The sequence below is a fragment of the Geotrypetes seraphini genome, chromosome 2 (genome assembly GCF_902459505.1).
Source record: "Geotrypetes seraphini chromosome 2, aGeoSer1.1, whole genome shotgun sequence".
Classification (NCBI taxonomy): domain Eukaryota; kingdom Metazoa; phylum Chordata; class Amphibia; order Gymnophiona; family Dermophiidae; genus Geotrypetes; species Geotrypetes seraphini.
Window position 1 is genome coordinate 344,555,366 of NC_047085.1, and position 19,343 is coordinate 344,574,708.

Genomic DNA, 19,343 nt, shown 5'->3' on the forward strand with positions numbered 1-19,343 from the left:
TCTGGATGCATTGCCTGCTTTCTAAGCAGGTCGTATTTATGGACACTGCCTGGTCGCATTTCCCATCTTTGGTGGTAGAGCTCCTTTCTCACGTACTCATTGCTCCTTAGAGTTGGGAATCTTGTCTAGGCGGGGTCAAAGATGTGCACGGAACTTCCTCAAATGTGGAAAATTCTTCCCTAGTGTGAGGAGCATCTCCACAGTGCACCTCCTTCTCTAGGGGGAGCACACCTTTTCTGGAATTCCTTCTCCAGAATTGATGCATTGGATGCGGTGGCCCTTCTTTTCTGTCTCTAGCAGCTTTGCGCTCTCGGATGGTGGACTCCACACTTGTCTGGAGTTGATGGACTTCCTTAAGGGTTTCTTCTTACTGTCACTCGCAGACAGTGAGTATCTGTTGGCATGTCTTTTCCCTTTTTCAGGGCTTGTTGGGCACAGATCTTGGTTTGTTTTTTTTCTGTACATACCATTCTGTCCCACTCTAATTTGGATTACTGTACTTTGTTACATCCCACTCACCTGGATTCATCTGCTGCTGATGACAAGGAAAGAAACATTGTGTATCATACCTGATAATGCTCATTCCTTTAGTCACAGCAGATAAATCCAGAGCCTTGCCCTTTTATGTTTCTTCAGGTTGCGTTCTGTTTTCCCTTTGTTCCATAGGAATTGGACCTGGGGGTGGCCTCAAAGTACGCTCATCAGCAGTGCAAAGGGAGTTCTGGGCTATTGGGCCTGTTTAGTGGATTCTACTGCTTTGTCATGAGGAATACTGAAGTACCTGTGAGCAGACCATTGTATATATGGCAGAGCTCAACTCTGTGCTTTCTGTCTCCGCCTGCTGGTAGGTGGACACAACCCACTCATCTGGATTCATCAGCTATGTCTAAAGGAATGAGCCTTGGCTTGGATTCTCAAAAGGTAGCATTAAAAACCAACTGGCTGCTATTGTAGCCGTTATAGTAGTGATTTAAAAAAAAGCAAGTCATTCTCCATAAAGTGCTCATGCAAATTAGGTTGGTGGAGATTAGCAAAAATTCGCTAAATTTGTATGTATCCATCGCTGGCACAAAAAAAACAACAACAAATCAAGCCACTGAAGTCAAGCAACCTTCCAACTGACAGCGAAGTCAAACAATCTTCCAACTGACAGCAACTAGCCAATCTTCCACTCTCTCCAGTCGCCAAGCAACATTCCCCCCCCCCTACAGGAGAGATGCCCACTCTCTCCTGTGCCAAGCAACAGACACCCTGACAACCCCCTCACCCCCAGCAGTGGGAGAGATGCCCAGTCCCTACTGCCACCAAGTAACTGTACCCCCAGGACTAACATTTGTGAACTATTTTATTTGCATTTGTATTTGTTTTGTTGTGAAGAGTGATAAATAAATAATCTTTCAGAACATCCTCATCCACAGTTTTTTTTGCTTCCATCGTTTGGATTGTTTTTACTGTGGAACATTGCGTTTTCCTTGTTTTGCTTTTTTGCTGCTCATAAGGGATGCAACATAATTGAATGTAGACGAATTTGTGATGAGACGAACAGCTGAATGTTGGAAAATCTGTAAAATGTAAACCTAGGCACTAATGAAATCAATTTGAATGAAGAATACTATCATATATCAGTCAGCATCAGCGAGATGTTATCTCACCGATTTGCCAAACTTCATTCCGTATTATTTAACAATTTTTACAGGTCCTCAGCGAGCCATGAATCTCCCAGTAGGAATGCCATAGATGAGAGAATTACAGTAGCTTTTGCCATATTCTTTCTATAATATCTTGGGATCCTATAAATGGTGGCCTTGAGTTTAGCTTGTTACCATTTTTTTTTTTAATTGGCTTATGTGTAAAATGTTTGCTTTGAACGAGGCTCCATTACACTACAAGTGTTTTGCTTGGCTATATATCTTGAACTTTCCTAAATAAAATAGAATAGTATATACTTCCGCAAACTGATCAGTGTAATAAAAAGACATTAATATCTTCTTTACCGTTAATTTACTTTCTGTGGTTGTCTCGGGCTTGTGCTTTGCTGCTGCCTCAGGGCTTACCGGAGCTTTATACTTGGGTACCGGTTGGGAAGAAGACAGGGTGCAGTGGCGCTGCTCCGGCGCAGGGGGCGCTGTGGGCGGCGGGTGCCGGTTTTTTCCCCCCAAGTCTCGCTGGTAGTAGTAGTGCGTGTTGCGTGTTTGCGGGGGGCCAGTGCGGGTGCTTCGGTCTCCTCTTTCCCCGCTTCGGTGTCGGGCCGGGGGAGCGAAGAGGCGGCGGCGGCGGGAGGATGCAGGTAAGAGGCGCTTGCCGGGAGGGGTTGATGGCCGGGGGGTTATAGGACGCTGCGATCGTTCCTCTCGGAGTGCCCAGGACCTGGGCCGGGCAGCCTGTGCCGGGAAAGGCCGGGGAGCGGCTGGAGCCTGCTTGCTGTGCGTCTGTTTGGGGGGGGGTCTGTGCGGGCCCCGACCGCTCTCTCCGGGGTCCGGCTCCTCGGCGCTCTTCGTTTCTCTCACATCGCGGCGAAGGTGAACCGGCCTGTTATTGTGATGAGGCGCCCTGAAGAGGGACTGCCGTCACAGGCCTCCCCCCCCATAATCATTATTACCTTGGGTAGGGGGGGGGGCTCTGGAAACAAATGAGTAGCCAGGTGTGAGGCGCGCCCCCCTCCTCATAAAACCCAATATTAGGGCAGAAAGAAAAACAAAAAAACAACCAAACAAACGTGCGCCCTCGTTTCCCTTCCGCCCCATTTAAATTACAAGCCACGCGCGCGTTATAGCGAGGGAGAGAATGTTGCTGGATCGGATAGAGCGCCCTTGGGGGGTGGGGGTGGAGAGGGGGCGCGCGCCGGAGTGGCGCACTAAAAAAAAAAAAAAGTAACAAAAGAATAAAATGTTTGAAATGCGAGGTCTTTGCTAAAAGAACCGCCGCCGCCGTCGTCCCTGAACTCTTTATCTTGGCCTTCTTCTCTTTCCCTAGTTGTCCAGTCCCGTGTTTGCTTTTAGGGTACGTGCGTGTGTGCCCCGTCATGGCATCGACCGAGAAGGGTCTCTTTCAATAGCATCCGTGGAGCCGCCGAACTCGCGGCAACAACTTCGTCGCGTTCTTAACAGCAAGTTTGTGAGGAGGCCGGGCGAGAGAGATTTTGACTAGAGATCCCATAAGATTTCTGACATTGGGATGGTAGTTTGGAGTCCTGCATTCGAAAATTATAAGTTTTTGCTAGCAATTTTTACCTTTTGTCTTTTTGTTTAAGGGTATGTTTGATCAGTTATTCTCTGACCATCAGTCGTTAAATCTCCTCGCTGCACAGTAATAATCCAAAGAAATTGTTATCGGGTGCCTTTTCTTTCCTGGTGAAGTTGGAATTCCTGTACGAGTAATTCACAGGGCTTTCTACTTGTAAGTTGAGCACCAGTGCAAATAGATCCGATAATCATTTTATATTTAAACTACTTTATACTGCCAGTGAGGCAATCCAGGCTGAATTTTGTTTGTACTGACAACATTTTTGAAGGACTTGAAGGTGTTTACTGAGCAGGGATGTGTGTGTGCTGGTGGCACTGACAGCATATTTGTTGCTGTTACAGAACTGTAATTCTGACCACTAATGAAAAGGTGTTAATGTACTACTAGGCAGTGTCTCTCAAACTGTGTGCCAGGTAAGAGATTCCGGCTGTGCCATGAGAGATTTCAGTTACATTACATTACATTAGTGATTTGTATTCTGCCATTATCTTGCGGTTCAAGGTGGATTACAGAAGAGGATTTCTGGACATGTTAGAGTAGAGCAGATTGCTTCAGAGGATTGAAATGTTTCATTCTATGTTAGTTTTCATGGATTTCTTGAATAGCAAGGTTTTTATTTATTTTCTGAAAGTTTTGTAGTCTGGGGTCGTGATTATCAGTAGATTAGAGAGTTGGTGGTCTAGTTTTGCTGCCATCGTACAATTTTTTTCCATTTGATGTCTGATTGGAGGGTATGTGAATAGTGTCTGGGTTCTCCTGTGTCTGGTTGTGGTAGTTTGGATTAGGCGCTTGTTCAGGTAGGTTGGGCTGTCACCATTTATGGATTTAAATAGTAGACAGTAGAATTTACCGTATTTTCACGCATATAAAGCGCGCGTTATACACGATTTTTACAAACCGTGCGCGTTATAGGTGTGAGCGCGTTTTACAACTTTTTTTTTCAATCCGATCCGGCATCCCCCCTGTGAACCGGCATCCTCACCCCCCGCTCGCGTCACCCCCCCTCCCCCACGATCCTACATCCCCCCCCAGCACCGCAAAACATCTCTTACCCGATTGGGCACCGGCACCAGCGCACAGGATGTGCCAGTGCCCGAAGATCCTCCCTCATTGGGTTGGGCTGGGCTGGGCGGTGCGGTGCGAGAGAGATTCTCCTTCTTCCTGCGCCGGGCTGGACTAGGCTTTGAGCATTTGCGCATGCTCAAAGCCTTCTGGTCTCGCTCTCTCCGAGAGCGGGGGGAGGATGCCGGTTCGCAGGGGGAATGCCGGATTCGAATGAAAAAAAAAAAAGCTCTCTCAGGTAAGCGAGCGGGGGGGAGGATGCCGGTTCGGAGTAGGCGGGAGGAGGTTTTAGTATATGCGTGTGCGCGCTATATTAAATTTTTTTTACATAAATTTGTGTTCCCCGTGCGCTATACCCGTGTGCGCGTTTTACACGGGTGCGGGGTATATGGGTGAAAATACGGTAAATAGTATTCTTGCTTGAATTTGGAGCTAGTGTGAGTCAAGGTATGCTTCAGTGATGTGGTCGTGCTTTCTTAGTGAATAGATTAGTCTCAGGGCTTTGTTTTGTACTGTTTGTAGTTGTTTTATCATTGTTGCGGGGCAGGGGAGATAGAGGATGTTGCAGTAGTCAAGGAGACTTAGGACTAGGGACTGGACCATGAGCTGGAATTGTTTTCTGTTGAAGAATTTTTAAACTTGCTTTAGGTTTCTCATGACTGCCAATGATTTCTGTGTTGTTTTGTTGATTTGTGGTTGCATGGTGCAGTATCTGTCTATCGTCATTCCCAGAAGTTTTAGAGTGGATTGAATGGGGTATGTGATTGAGTTTATTATTAGGTTTGTTATGGTTGGGGTTTTATTTTTTTCAAGAAGTATGAATTTTTTTTGTCTGGGTTCAGTTTTAATTTGTGGTCTTTATCCATGTTGCCACTGTTTCTAGAATTCTGTGTAGTGTGTCTGTCATAGTGGGTGTTGGCTGATCAAAAGGAAGGAGAATGGTGATGTCATCTGCATAGCTATAGGAGGTTAAGCCTATTTTGTCTAGGCAGGTGCCAAAGGATGCAATGTAGAGATTGAAGTGTGTTGGGGATAATGGCGATCCTTGGGGTATGCCACAGGAGTTGGACCATGGTTTGGATTTTTCATTGTTTGTCTTTATTCTGTAGGTCCTGGATTGTATGAATCCTTGAAACCATTATCTAGTATTTGTAGCAGGATGTCGTGGTCTACCAGGTCAAATGCTGCGGTGAGATCTAGTTGTATAATCAGCATTTTTTTTTTTGCCTGTGCTGAGGTGTTGACTAGCTGTGTCCAGAAGGGAGCCTAGTAGTGTCTCAGTGTTGAAGTTGGTTCTGAATCCAGACTGTGAAGGGTGGAGCAAGTTGTGGTTTTCTAGGTAGTTGGTGAGGAGTTTAGCTACAAGGCCTTCCATTAGCTTGACATATAGTGGAATTGAGGCTAAGGGGTCTGTAGTTGGATGGTTGATCTGTTGCTCCTTTTGGGTCTTTTAAGATCGGGGTGACGATGATTTCAGAGAGGTCTTGTGGGAAAAGGCCATCTGTGAGCATGGTTTGTATCCATTGCATGAGGAGAGTGCAGAATTTTAGGCTGGAGGTTTTTAATAGGTATGGGCATTGGTTGAGGTCGCAAGCTGCGTGGCTGTATTTTTTTATACAGTTTGTTAAGGTCGGACCATTGTATTGTGGAGAAGTGAGACCAGGTTCTATCTGCTGCAGCTGATTCTTTTTCTTCTATGTGGGTTGGGGTTCCTGCAAAGGTTGTCCTGGCAGTTGTAATTTTTTTATTTTATGTTATATTTTTAAGTATTCAGCTAAAAGGGTGGTTGAAGGGGGAGAGTTGTCGTTTTTGGCTAGGTAGGATTTGGTGTCTGTGAGTTCTTTTAGTAGTTTTTTTTGTGTCTTGGGCTTCTATGCCAATTTGGTTTGTGTAGTATGTCTTTCTTTTTTCTTTTAGTTTTAGTTTGTTTTGTTGGTTTAGTTTTTTCCATGCTGCTCTTGTGTGTTTGGTTACTTTTTCTCCATTTTCTTTCTAGTCGTCTGCACTTTAAAAAATCCCTTCATATGTATACACTAGAATAGATTTCATGTTCGTGCATCTGTGTGTGTATAAGGATACAACAGCTCAGACAAGCATCATCATTGACATGATTGGTTCTTGATAACTAATGGCAAGTAATTTTAGTTGTATTTTTATTTTTTATGCAGTAGTTATCCTAACTTGAGCAACAAAGCAATCAAGGCTTTGTTACTGTTTTGGCAACTTGGATTTTCAGTTCTGGCAGATATTAAGGGCTCCTTTTACTAAGCTGCGTTAGGGCATTAATGTGCGGGTTAGCGCACGCTAAATTGCCGCGTGCGCTAGACGCTAGCATTGAGCTAACATTAGTTCTAGCTGCGTAGTGCGGGTTTAGCGTGCTAAAATTCGTGCACTAAAAACGCTAATGCAGCTTAGTAAAAGGAGCCCTAAATCTAAAAAAAGAGAATGATTGTAGATAGTGGATGATGAAATGCATGTTTGCTTGTCGACTATTGAACCACATTTTGAGTTAATTTGCACTCAAAACAAGTCTATTATTACTCGTCTTTTGTCTCTTTGATTGTCTCTTTGATTTGTCTCTTTGATTGTCTCTTTGATATTTTATGTTTCCCTATTTTACCTTTGTAAACCGCCTTGAAGTCTAACCGGTATATCAAATTTTAATAAAACTTGAAAACTTGATTGATTGGCAATTCTATCTACTTTAGTTTCACCATTGTTGCAATTACCCATATATAGCTAATTTAATATAAAATTTGTGAGTTGCTCTATGCTTAAAAAGGTTCAAGGTGACGTACGATTCGAGTTAAGACAGAGAAGAAGAGACAGGAGGGGGAGAGGGAGCAGGAAGGTCTTCTAGGGTGAGGTAGAGAGGGGAGTTAGCGGTACATTTTACATTGAAGATATTGAAATCTCAGTTCGTATGGGCTACTGATTGTCAATGGAGTGTGTTGCCCCGAAGATTTTTTTCGAAATTTGAAATAGCTGGATTCGGTTTTGATAGCTGTTGGGAGGTTGCTAAAGAACTTTAAATAAATAACCCAAGTTTAATTTTGTTGTTTTTTTTGCAATTTTATAATTTCAATTATAATGTGCCGCAAAACATTTGTTCCGTTTAGTGTGCTAGAACTAAAAAGGTTTCAGAGACACTCCCCCCCTCCCTCCTTTACTAACACGTAGTGTGGGTTTTAGTGCTCCAACGCTTATAAGAATTCTGAGCGTCGGAGCAGTTATCACTGCTTCCGGCACTAAAACCCGCGCTACGCATTTGTAAAGGAGGGGGACTGTATTAGACAGTATGACAAAAAAACATAAGTCATATTTCATGAGGCATAATGATTTTGCTTTCATCCTCATGAAGGAGAACATTACTCTAGTCCAGAGGTCAGCAACTTTTTCAAAACAAAGAGCCATTTTATCCTAAATGTTTGACCCAAGATTTACAAAGAAAAGGGGGTTTGAGATATGATTTTTAAGTGATATGAGTATTTATGAATTTAACACAAAAACAAAACTTCAAGTACTTACAGAAAATTTAATTAGACTTTTGACACTATTTCCTCACAGAATTGTTTCATGTTCGGTGAGTAGTTGGCAGTCTCCTTTCCCCAAATTTGCGGTCCAGCATCCATGTCCCCATTTCTGTCCCCTCCCACATGCGGTCCTAGGGCTTTATATAGCCTTGGGCTAGCCCTGAGTTACAATATATATAAATAGTGTAATTCTTAAAGCATTCTTGATCATGATTGGATTGTAAGGTGCTCCATAAAATCTCAAAGAATGTAAACTTCCTGAGTTGTCGTGTCAGTTTTTCTATTTCAAAAACCAGGCATTTGAGTTAGTTTCAGGGAGGTTTGATTTTGTCCCTCAGAAGTTCACCCATGTGCATAATTTTATACAAGTCTGGTATCTCTCCTACCCCCCTCCCAAGAGCGACATACCTGTAGACCTCCCAAGGTAGCAACAGCCGGCCTGCAGAGGCAGCACTGTATACTGGCTGCTTGCGGTTCCCCTGCTGGGGCTTTCCCTCTGCTGTGTCATCAATTCTTCCTTGGGAGAGCTGCAGCCACATAGTGAAAAAGCCGCATGTTGCCAACCCCTGGTCTAGTCTCTTCATGGTATGTGTGTATAAAGGCAGTCCCTGGATTACAAACATCAGACTTACATCGGACTCGTAGTTATGAACAGGGGTCCTGTTTCTCCCTTTCGTGTCCCATCATGCCCCTCTTCCTCCCTTCCTTCCCTCCATTCCGTGTCCCAAGTTCTTGCCTCTCTCCTACGGGTGTTTACCTGCTCTGGTCAGCTCCCTCCTCCTCCTTCCTTTCAGCTGCATTTGTTTATCCCAGGACAAGCAGGCATGATATTCTCACATGTGGGTGACGTCATCTACGGAGCCCCGATGCGGAAGCATTTTCAAGCAAACTTGATTGAAGATTTAAGTTTGCTCTGCTGCTCCACGCATGCGTGCCTTCCTGCTCCACTAGGGGGCGCATCCCCTCGTGGTCTCCAGTTCAAAATTTTCCGCTGAGCCTAGAAGTCGTGTTTTTTCAGGCTCTGCCCCAACTGCCTTCTAGCACCGCGATTTTTTCTTGTTTTTTCTCGATTAAGTCGCTGTGCGCGAATTATTTACTTTTCAACTTGATCCCTGCTTTGTTTTTGACGACCCGGAGGCTTCCGGGTCCCCGTAGCCGCGTGGCTACTCGAGCCGCGGCTACTTTCGATTCTATGTCCCGGCCTTTGACCGGCTTTAAAAAGTGCACCCGGTGTGAGCGGCTTCTTTCCATCACAGACCCGCATCGCCGGTGCATCCTCTGCCTGGGGGCGGCTCATCCAACCGACTCCTGCCCCCAGTGCGCTACCTTCCAGAACCGGGCCCTCCGTCGAAGAAAAGCCCGCATGGCGGACCTTTTCGCCCCGGACCAACCCTCTACCTCGGCCTCGAGGTCGGCCCCGGCCCCGAATACCTCGGCATCGCCCCGAGACCCGAATCCCAAGCCCTCGGGACAGCAAAAAGCCTCGGCCCCGGGTAAGTCCCCTCTTCCTTCTTCAGGTTCCGTAACATCGAAGAAGCCAGCCTCGGGGACACCGTCGACGCATGGCGGAAGCCCCATGCTTACAGCCCCGGCTAAGCCCTCCAAGCCTTCGGGCCGTGCCTCCACCACACGGGAATACTCTGATACGAGGTTGCCCCCGGTGGAGTGCACCGAGGAAGTGGACATGCCTTCGATGCTGTCCGTGCCTGTCTTCCAGGACCTACTCCGAGCGATGATCTCGTCGGAGCTGTCCGCTGCAATGGCCCAGTTACAATCGGCCTCGACCTCGACCCCGCATATGCCAGACCAGCCTGAGCCTCGCATCGAGCAACCTCAGGGAAAAGTGCGCAAGCTTCGCTGCATCCCATCCTCCTCGGACTCCTCGCCGAGGCGCCCGAGACGCTCTCCCTCCGCAGACCGCCGCGGGGCAAAACGTCGTGCTAAAACGACAGAAACCTCGAACCGCCGTACCTCCAAGAAGGCCCGAGGTTCACCAACTCTACGAGGCCGTTCTCCTACACCTCGTACGGGACCACTAAGGATGGCTGAGTTATCACTCTCCAACCCGCGCATCCTCCGAACTCCCCCTCGGACCGGGACCCCGACCCGAGGTTACAGGTATTCTCCGAGGGAGTCCGGGTCACCGATTCGACATCGATCGGTACCCCGAACCCCGGCATCGTCTCCGAGGGGCTCCTCGAGACGCCGAAGATCGACGACCCCGAAACACTCTCACAGTGCTTCCCCGGTCTCGGAGCGTGGATCGGACCAGGAACTTCGATACTCGAGGGAAGCCTCCCCATCCTTCTCCACCCGACGGAGGTCTCGTTCACCGACCCCGCACGGGGCCCCGGGAACATCCTGCCCATCCTTCACTCGCTTTGTCCAGGACATGGGCCACGCTTTGGACTTAGACCTCCAGTCCGACTCCAGATACTCTAAGGAGTACCTAGCGGAGCTGGATATGCCATCACTGCCCAGAGAGTCCCTTCGCTTACCACCTAACCCGGTACTCCAACAGGCCTTCTTCAGGAACCTGGAGACCCCCTACATGGTCACAGCCGTACCCTCCAAAATGGAGGCCAAGTACCGCACAGTACCCTACCCGGGATTCGAACAACCACAGCTCTCCCACCAGTCGCTGCTAGTAGAATCCTCCTTGAAAAAGGCTCACCCATCCCGGGTCTCAGCAGCGGTCCCCCCAGGCCGAACCCTGGACAAGTTCGGCAGGAGACATATCAAAATGCAATGATGGCCTCTAGGGTGCAAAGCTACACTTTCACCTTCACATCCTACCTCAAACACCTCATTGGACTATTGAGAGCATTTGAGACTGACCTACCGGCCTCCCGGCAAGGAGCGTTTGGCCTGCTTTTAGAGTCCCTCTCCAACCTGCGCCTCCATCTATTCCACGCGGCCTACGATGGCTTTGAACTCTCCTCCAGAGAGGCAGCCTTTGCTATCGCCATGCGCCGACTAGCTTGGTTGCGCCTGGTCGACATGGACCCCAACTTGCAGGACCGGTTGGCTAACCTCCCCTGCGTAGGAAAAGAACTGTTCGATGACACTATCGAGGCGGCTACAAAACGCCTCTCCAAACACGAACGCTCGTTCGCCTCCCTCGTCCGGCAAAAACCTAAACCGACCGCGTCCAGGCCGTTCAAGGCCCCTCCGCGCCGATACCCACAAAAATCCACTCCTGCCTTCTCGCGGCTTCCACCCAGGCGCCCGCAGGCCCACCATCGGGCTCCACCCAAGTCCCAACCGCCTGCGACTACCAAACCATCCCCGTCCTTTTGACGGGATGCGCGGAAGGGGGCGGGCCCCCTCCGCCATAGTCCCAGGCCTCCTTCCCATCGGGGGTCGCCTCAAAGCCTTTTACCCTCGCTGGGAACAAGTCACGTCGGACGCATGGGTCCTTGGCGTGATCTCATCAGGATACTCTCTCAACTTTCGGGCCATTCCTCCAGACAACCCTCCAAGGAATTGCCCTCCCAACCGGACGCAGCTACCCCTGCTCCTCTCCGAAGCTCGAGACCTGCTTCGCCTGAGAGCAGTGGAGGAGGTTCCCCCCGACCAACGGGGGAAGGGCTTCTACTCCCGTTACTTCCTGGTACCGAAAAAAACAGGAGACCTACGCCCAATACTAGACTTGAGACGCCTCAACAAATTTCTGGTACGGGAAAAATTTCGGATGCTTTCCCTACCGACCCTCTACCCCCTGATCGACGAGGGCGACTGGCTCTGCTCCCTCGATCTGAAGGAGGCGTACACACATGTCCCAGTGCACCCCGCTCACCGCAAGTTCTTGCGTTTTCAGGTAGGGGACTGGCACCTACAATACCGAGTCCTCCCCTTCGGCCTAGCATCATCACCTCGGGTCTTCACCAAGTGCCTCGTGGTGGTCGCAGCAACCTTACGTTCCCAAGGCCTCCAGGTATTCCCCTACCTGGACGACTGGCTGATCAAAGCCCCGTCCAGGGAAGGGGTTATCTCAGCGACCCAACAGACTATTACCTACCTACAAAGTCTGGGGTTCGAAATAAACTTCCCAAAATCCCAACTACGCCCCTCGCAGTCCCTACAGTTCATCGGGGCCATGCTGGACACGGTTCGCCTCCGTTCCTTCCTTCCCCCCTCCGCGCCTAGAGGCGTTAGTAAGTCTGAGTCGAAGGATCTCCCTGCTGACCTCAGTATCAGCTCGACGGATGATGACTCTCCTGGGCCACATGGCCTCCACCGTCCATGTCACACCCTTCGCCCGCCTCCATCTGAGAATCCCTCAATGGACCCTGGCCTCTCAATGGCATCAAGACCGGGACCCGATCGACCGTCCCATGACAGTGACTCCTTCATTGCAACGATCGCTCCGCTGGTGGGCCGACTCTTCAAATCTTTCCAAAGGTTTGCTCTTCCTCGCCCCACCCCACAGCAAGGTACTCACCACGGACTCGTCGGAGTACGCTTGGGGAGCCCATCTGGACGGCCTACGCACTCAAGGGATGTGGTCAGCAGAGGACCGTCGCTGCCACATCAACGTGCTAGAGCTTCGGGCCATCTATCTCGCAGCTGTAGCTTTTCAACATCTGCTCCACGACTGGGTGGTTCTCATCCGAACCGACAACCAGGTAGCGATGTACTACGTAAACAAACAAGGGGCGACAGGGTCTTGGTCCCTTTGTCGGGAAGCCCTGTGCCTCTGGAAATGGGCAATCTCCAACAACACCTTCCTTCGAGCGGTGTACATACAAGGAGAACAAAACTGTCTGGTGGACAGACTCAGCCGCCTCCTCCAGCCACACGAGTGGTCACTACACTCTCAGACCCTACGACGGGTGTTCGAACGGTGGGGGACGCCTCAAATAGATCTGTTCGCATCCCCTCACAACCACAAGCTGCCTCTCTTCTGCTCCCGGATGTACTCCCCGGACCGGCTCGAGGCCGACGCCTTCCTCCTCGACTGGGAGGGAAGGTTTCTGTACGCATTTCCGCCGTTTCCCCTGATCCTGCGGATGCTGGTCCACCTGAAAACGGTGCAAGCCACCCTGATCCTGATTGCTCCTCGCTGGCCACGCCAGCCTTGGTTTTCCCTTCTGCTTCAACTCAGCGTCAGAGATCCACTACCTCTGCCTCGGTTTCCCTCTCTACTATCACTGTTACATCCCAATCTTCAATCTCTTCATCTGAATGCTTGGTTTCTTTCCCCCTGACTTCTCTCCCCGTGTCTCAGTCAGTCAAGGAGATACTGGAGGCTTCTAGAAAGACCTCGACGAGAACCTGCTACTCCCAAAAGTGGACCAGATTCTCAGCCTGGTGCTCCTCTCACAGCCAGGACCCGGTGTCGGTCCCCGTCCCTCTGGTCCTTGACTATTTACTTCAATTATCTCACTCTGGCCTAAAGACCAACTCCATTCGAGTACATCTCAGTGCGATTGCGGCCTTTCATGAGCCCCTGGAAGGGAAAGCCCTCTCGCTCCATCCCTTAGTCTCTCGCTTCATGAAGGGTCTTCTGAATGTCCACCCTCCTCTCAAACCTCCTCCGGTGGTTTGGGACCTTAACGTGGTTCTGGCCCAACTAATGAAACCTCCATTTGAGCCCCTAGACAAATGCCATCCAAAATTCCTCACTTGGAAGGTGATTTTCCTGCTCGCGCTCACTTCCGCCCGGCGGGTTAATGAACTACAAGCTCTGGTAGCGGACCCACCCTTCACTGTATTCCATCATGACAAGGTGGTACTCCGCACTCATCCAAAGTTCCTGCCTAAAGTAGTGTCTGATTTTCATCTCAATCAGTCCATTGTCTTACCTGTGTTTTTTCCCAAGCCCCAGTCTCACCCCGGAGAGGTGGCGCTCCACACTCTTGACTGCAAGAGAGCGTTGGCCTTTTACCTCCAACGCACTCAACCACACCGGAAAGTCCCACAATTGTTTTTGTCTTTCGACCCAAACCGGTTAGGTCACCCAGTTTCCAAGCGCACCTTGTCCAACTGGTTGGCCGATTGCATCTCCTTTTGCTACGCTCAGGCTGGTCTCGCGCTGTATGGTCGAGTAACGGGACACAAGGTCCGAGCGATGGCAGCCTCCGTAGCGTTCCTCAGGTCCACACCTATTGAGGAAATCTGCAAGGCTGCCACGTGGTCTTCGGTTCATACTTTCACCTCCCACTACTGTCTGGACTCACTGTCCAGAAGCGATGGCCGGTTTGGCCAATCGGTATTGCGAAATCTATTTGCTTAAATTGCCAACTTCCCTCCATCCCTTTTCAGTTAGCTTGGAGGTCACCCACATGTGAGAATATCATGCCTGCTTGTCCTGGGATAAAGCACAGTTACTTACCGTAACAGGTGTTATCCAGAGACAGCAGGCATATATTCTCACAACCCGCCCACCTCCCCGAGGTTGGCTTCTTTGCTAGTTAAGTGAACTGGAGACCACGAGGGGATGCGCCCCCTAGTGGAGCAGGAAGGCACGCATGCGTGGAGCAGCAGAGCAAACTTAAATCTTCAATCAAGTTTGCTTGAAAATGCTTCCGCATCGGGGCTCCGTAGATGACGTCACCCACATGTGAGACTATATGCCTGCTGTCCCTGGATAACACCTGTTACGGTAAGTAACTGTGCTTTCTCTTCACAAAGCCACTGGCAGCTGTTCCTATACATTTCCGGGTCAGCTGCGGGCAGAGTGTAGAAGCCGCTTCCAGCGGTTTTGTAAAGAGAAACAAGTGCAGCTGGAAGGAAGGAGGAGGAGGGAGCCGACCAGAGAAGGTAAACACCTGTGGGAGGGAGGCACAAACTTGGGACACGGAATAGAGGGAGAGAGGGAGGGGAGGTGTGTTGTGACACGGAAGGAAGGGAGGGAGCACAAACCGGACAAAGGATGGCAAGAGGGAGGGGATCATGAACTTGGGACATAGGATGGGAGAATGGAGGGAGTGAGGGAAAGAAATGCTGAGGTGGGTGAGGGAAAGGGAGAATTGTTGGGTATGGGTGTCTGAGTGAGAGGGACAGAGAGATGATGCACATGGGGAAATAAATAAAGAGAATTGTTAGGCATAAGGGAGGGAGAGAGAATTATTGGATATGGTGGTGGGAGAGGGGTAGGTAGTGATGCATGGGGAAGCAAAAGATGAGAGGGAGAAATGTTGTATGTGGTAGTGGTGAAGAGGGAACATTGGGACGGATGGAAAGAAATGCAAGAGAGGTCTCAAGGAGGTGGAGAACATAATATAAGAATTGCCATCTCCGGATAGGTCCATCAAGTCCGGCGATCCGCAAACGCGGAGGCCCCGCCAAGTGTACCCTGGCATAGTTTTAGTCCCCATATCACTCTGTGCTTCTCATAAGGAGATGTGCTTCTAGTTTACCCTTACCCGTATCACTCTATGCCACTCATAAGGAGATGTACATCTAGCTTACTCTTAAATCCTAGAACGGTGGATTCTGCAATTACCTCTTCTGAGAGAGCATTCCAGGTATCCACCACTCGCTGCATGAAACAGAACCTCCTGATATTTGTCCTGGACCTGTCCCCTCTCTACTTCAGTCCATGCCCTCTAGTCCGTGTCACATTGGACATTGTAAATAACTGTTTTCCCTGCTCTATTTTGTCGATTTATTTCAGTATTTTGAAAGTCTTGATCAGATCCCCTCACAGTCTCCTCTTCTCAAGGGAGAACAACCCCAGTCTCTTAAGTCGTTCCTCGTAATCCAGGTTCTCCATACCTTTCACAAACTTTGTTGCTCGTCTCTGCACCTTCTCCAGCAGTTTTATATCCTTTTTTAGGTTGGGAGACCAATGTTGAACGCAGTATTCCAAGTGTGGTCTGACCATTACTCTATAAAGCGGCATTATTACTTTCTCCGATCAACTCATGATTCCCTTCTTTATCATGCCTAACATTCTATTTGCTTTCTTTGCGCCGACGGTTTCAGGGTCCTATCAGTTAGTACACCCAGGTCCTTTTCCTGTTTGATTTTTCCCAGAGTTGCACCTGACATACTATACTTGTGTTCCTTATTCTTTCTGCCTAAGTGCATCACTTTGCATTTTTCCACATTAAACTTCATCTGCCATTTATCTGCCCAGTTCTCCAATCAACTAAAGTCGCTCTGGAGTTTCTCACTGTCCTAATGCGATTTGATTGCCTGGCATAGCTTTGTGTCATCTGCAAACTTTTTGATCTCACTGGATGTTCCATCCTCTAGGTCATTGAAGATGGGATGAATACTAGAATCAGACTTGGGGAGGGAAAAAAGAAAGTTTAGTGATTAGTGTATTTCAGATATTTATTTTTACTATAGCATGTATAGTTAGTTAATGTATCTCGGCTGTTTATTTCTATCATAGCATGTAAGGGAAGTGAAAGGGAATGGGGACTTGTATCCCGCCTTTAAGTCACTTCAAAGCTGACATTCAAAGCGGTGGGCACTCTGAAGGATTAAGTGACTTGCCCATGGTCACAAGGAGCAGGTCTGGGATTTGATCTGACAACCTCTTGGTGCAGAGGCAGCAGCTCAACCAGTGAGCCACAGTATCTCAGATATTCTCTATCCACCATACCTTGGTCATTGTACCACCAGTTTTCCAAATATGTCTTGTCTTTGATTGTCTTATTTATACTGTGTATGTATTCCTGTAACCCGTTCTGGGCTTTTTTGGGAGGACGGGCTAGAATGAATGAATGAATGAATAAATACAGTGGAACCTTGGTTTACGAGCATAATTAGTTCCAGAAGTATGCTCATAAACCAAAGTACTCTTATATCAAAGCGAGTTTCCCCATAGGAACTAAGGGAAATTCACTTGATAACGTTTCCACCCACCTCCCGAGGCCAGCGGCGCTGCTCCATCTTACTCCTCCCTGCCATGATCTGGCATCCCCCACCCACCCAAACACATTGGCTTACCCCCATCTGTCACCAACACCAATGCAGAGTACATGCTGGTGCCGATGCCCGAAGATCTGCTGTCTTCCTTTTGCTGGGCCTTGAGCATCTGCGCATGCTCAAGGCCTTCTAGTTCTCGCTCTCTCCGAGATTCTTGTAGATCTCCGATAATCTCAGATAGAGTGAGAACTAGAAGGCCTTGAGCATGCGCAGATGCTCAAGGCTCAGCAAAAAGGAAGACAGCAGATCTTCAGGCATCGGCACCGGCATGTCCTGTGTGTTGGTGCTGGTGCCAGTGCCAAATGGGGGTAAGCCTATGTGGGTGGGTGCGTGGGGGATGCCAGCTCGCCGGGGGGTGGGTAGGGCGCTCGTAAATCGAGTCAAGCTTGGTTTCCGAGGTGCCGATTTTGCAAATGCTTTGCTCGTCTTGCAAAACACTCGCAAACTGGTTCACTCGTAAACCGAGGTTTGACTGTACTGTACTCTGTGCTCAGAGGGAAGGCTTCTGGATTAGCTGTGGATAGTGTGTAGGAAATGCTTCCCATGGCTTTGTGACAAAAAACAAGGGTCAATGCATGCTGGGGCTGGGTGTGGAGACATGGAAGCAGTGGATGAGGAGAGAAAAATCCTGGTGCTGGTGTAGAGGCATAGGGGAGCAATAGAGAAGAAGAAAAAACTGTTTCTTTAATGTGTTTTATAGATTGTGTACTGTACAAGAGAGCTTAAATACACACAGATTCTCACATGATCCCAGTTATATACAAAGTCAGCTTAAGAACGGTTTTAAAAATGGAACTCGTTCTTATCCTCAGGGACTGCCTGTATTTGGTATGGCTCTGGTATTATGCCTTATAATACATCTGTGATAATGTGATATCCACAGAAACACATCGGTTTGCTCTTCTGAGTGACCTGTGAACAGCCTTGTTACTGAGACAGTATCTCCAGAATATATTATTGGTTTTACTAGTGAAAGAGCCATGTGACTCCAAAGCAGAAAACCCCGAACTGTGAGCATTTTTTTTTTTGGTTCTGTTTTGCCTAATATTAAAGGTTAGGGATACAGTTTAACACTCCCATCAGGTTTTGAATGCTGTCTGTTCGATTCCGAACAACCATATATGTTTCTGTGCTTGCATGCTGTAAAGATAGTTTTTCTTTTGACTTTCATATTTTGTAGTGTATTGAGTACTAATATAATATGGCTGATTTGAGTATTGTCAATAGAGCATTTATTCATAGCAGTGGCAGCGCGATTTCTCCCACACAAACCTGTCAATGGGCCTCAGCTCTGTTCTCAAGATACCATCTCTAATAGCCTGTCACTAAATTCTGACCCAGAAAGGAGAGAAGCTGTAGTAAATTGGGCCTTAAGGGGGGAAAAGATTGCCTCTAGAGTACCAGTAAAGATCAGATTATATCATCACCTGCCTAATGGTTCTTAGTGAGACTCCCAACTCATTTTATATACACCAATTAGTTAATGAAATCCAAATGTTTAAGGTACACTGCTGTCTCAAATCAGATTTAAACCAATGTTGTAGAATTGAATGACTTTGTACTTAAATATGCCAGTTTATATTCTTCATACTATAAGCATATCAAAGTAGCTCACAATAAAAACAAAAGTAGTAAAATTGAATATAAAACCCCCCAAAATATACAAATAAAAATGTAAAACAAATTATATACTACTACTATAAAATGTTCTAGAAGTACCGTAATAAAATGAAACAGTTTAAGTACCTACAAAAAGCTTACCTGACTACTGAAGTCTTCAAGCTCAAAGGGGGATATTGAGTGTTCTGCTTCGGGCAAAACAGTGAAACAGCAGTAAGTGCACTGCAACTTACGGTAATCATGGATGTTGGGAACCATAATGGTGGAATAAAATATATTAGACAATATACTCTTGGCATACCTGGTTTAAATCAGGAATATCCAACTTGGAAGGCTGCAGCCTCCTCAGGTTTTCAGAATTTTCCCCAATGAATATGCATGAGATCTATTTGCTGTCCATTGTCCCCACTGTGTGCAAATAGATCTCATGCACATTCATTGGGGAAAATTCTGAAAACCCAACTGGGCAAGGGCCAAGGTCGGACACCCCATTTGTGAATGATGGGCCATGGAGGAAAGTGGTAACCAGTGGAGCATCTTTAGGACTGATGTAAAATGAGCTCCAGTTTTTGCTCCGGTATAAGATGGTTGGCCATAATATAAAAAAATGATAAGTATTTTGTACTTTTAATGTTAAAAATGGCTAACTCTTGCCTAGCTAAGGGCAAAATTTATTAATATTATGATGACTCAAAAGTTAAATGAACACAGGAAATATAAAACTCCATTGATAAGCCATCCACCATAAAACTATTTTGAAGTCTTGTCTGGATTTGGATTGCAGTAAAAAAGAAATCCCCACCCCCATTTACTAAGCTGCAGTAGAGGTTTCTACTGGAGGCCAGAGTGCTAAATGCTCAGGCGCTGCTCTGACACTCAGAATTCCTATGAGCGTGGGCCGTGGTAGAAACCTTATCGTGGCTTAGTGAAAGAGGGCCTTTGTGAATATTGTTACCCCAAAATGGTGGTTTATGCACTTATTAGGCCAGAGACCTATCA

At 47.8% G+C, this 19,343-nt stretch overlaps 1 protein-coding gene across 2 annotated transcripts in view; it reads left to right on the forward strand.

The window, feature by feature from the left end:
- Window positions 1-2,137: 2,137 nt before the first annotated feature.
- CUL1 (cullin 1) overlaps window positions 2,138-19,343 on the forward strand; it is a 275,377-nt gene continuing 258,171 nt past the window's right edge. The window contains exons 1-2 of one of the 2 annotated variants that reach the window (XM_033930315.1): window positions 2,150-2,287; window positions 3,251-3,396. The gene's annotated coding sequence lies outside the window, so the exon portion shown is untranslated. Of the gene's footprint in view, window positions 2,288-3,250; window positions 3,397-19,343 lie in introns of both variants that reach the window. The other variant, XM_033930314.1, reaches the window with a different exon arrangement.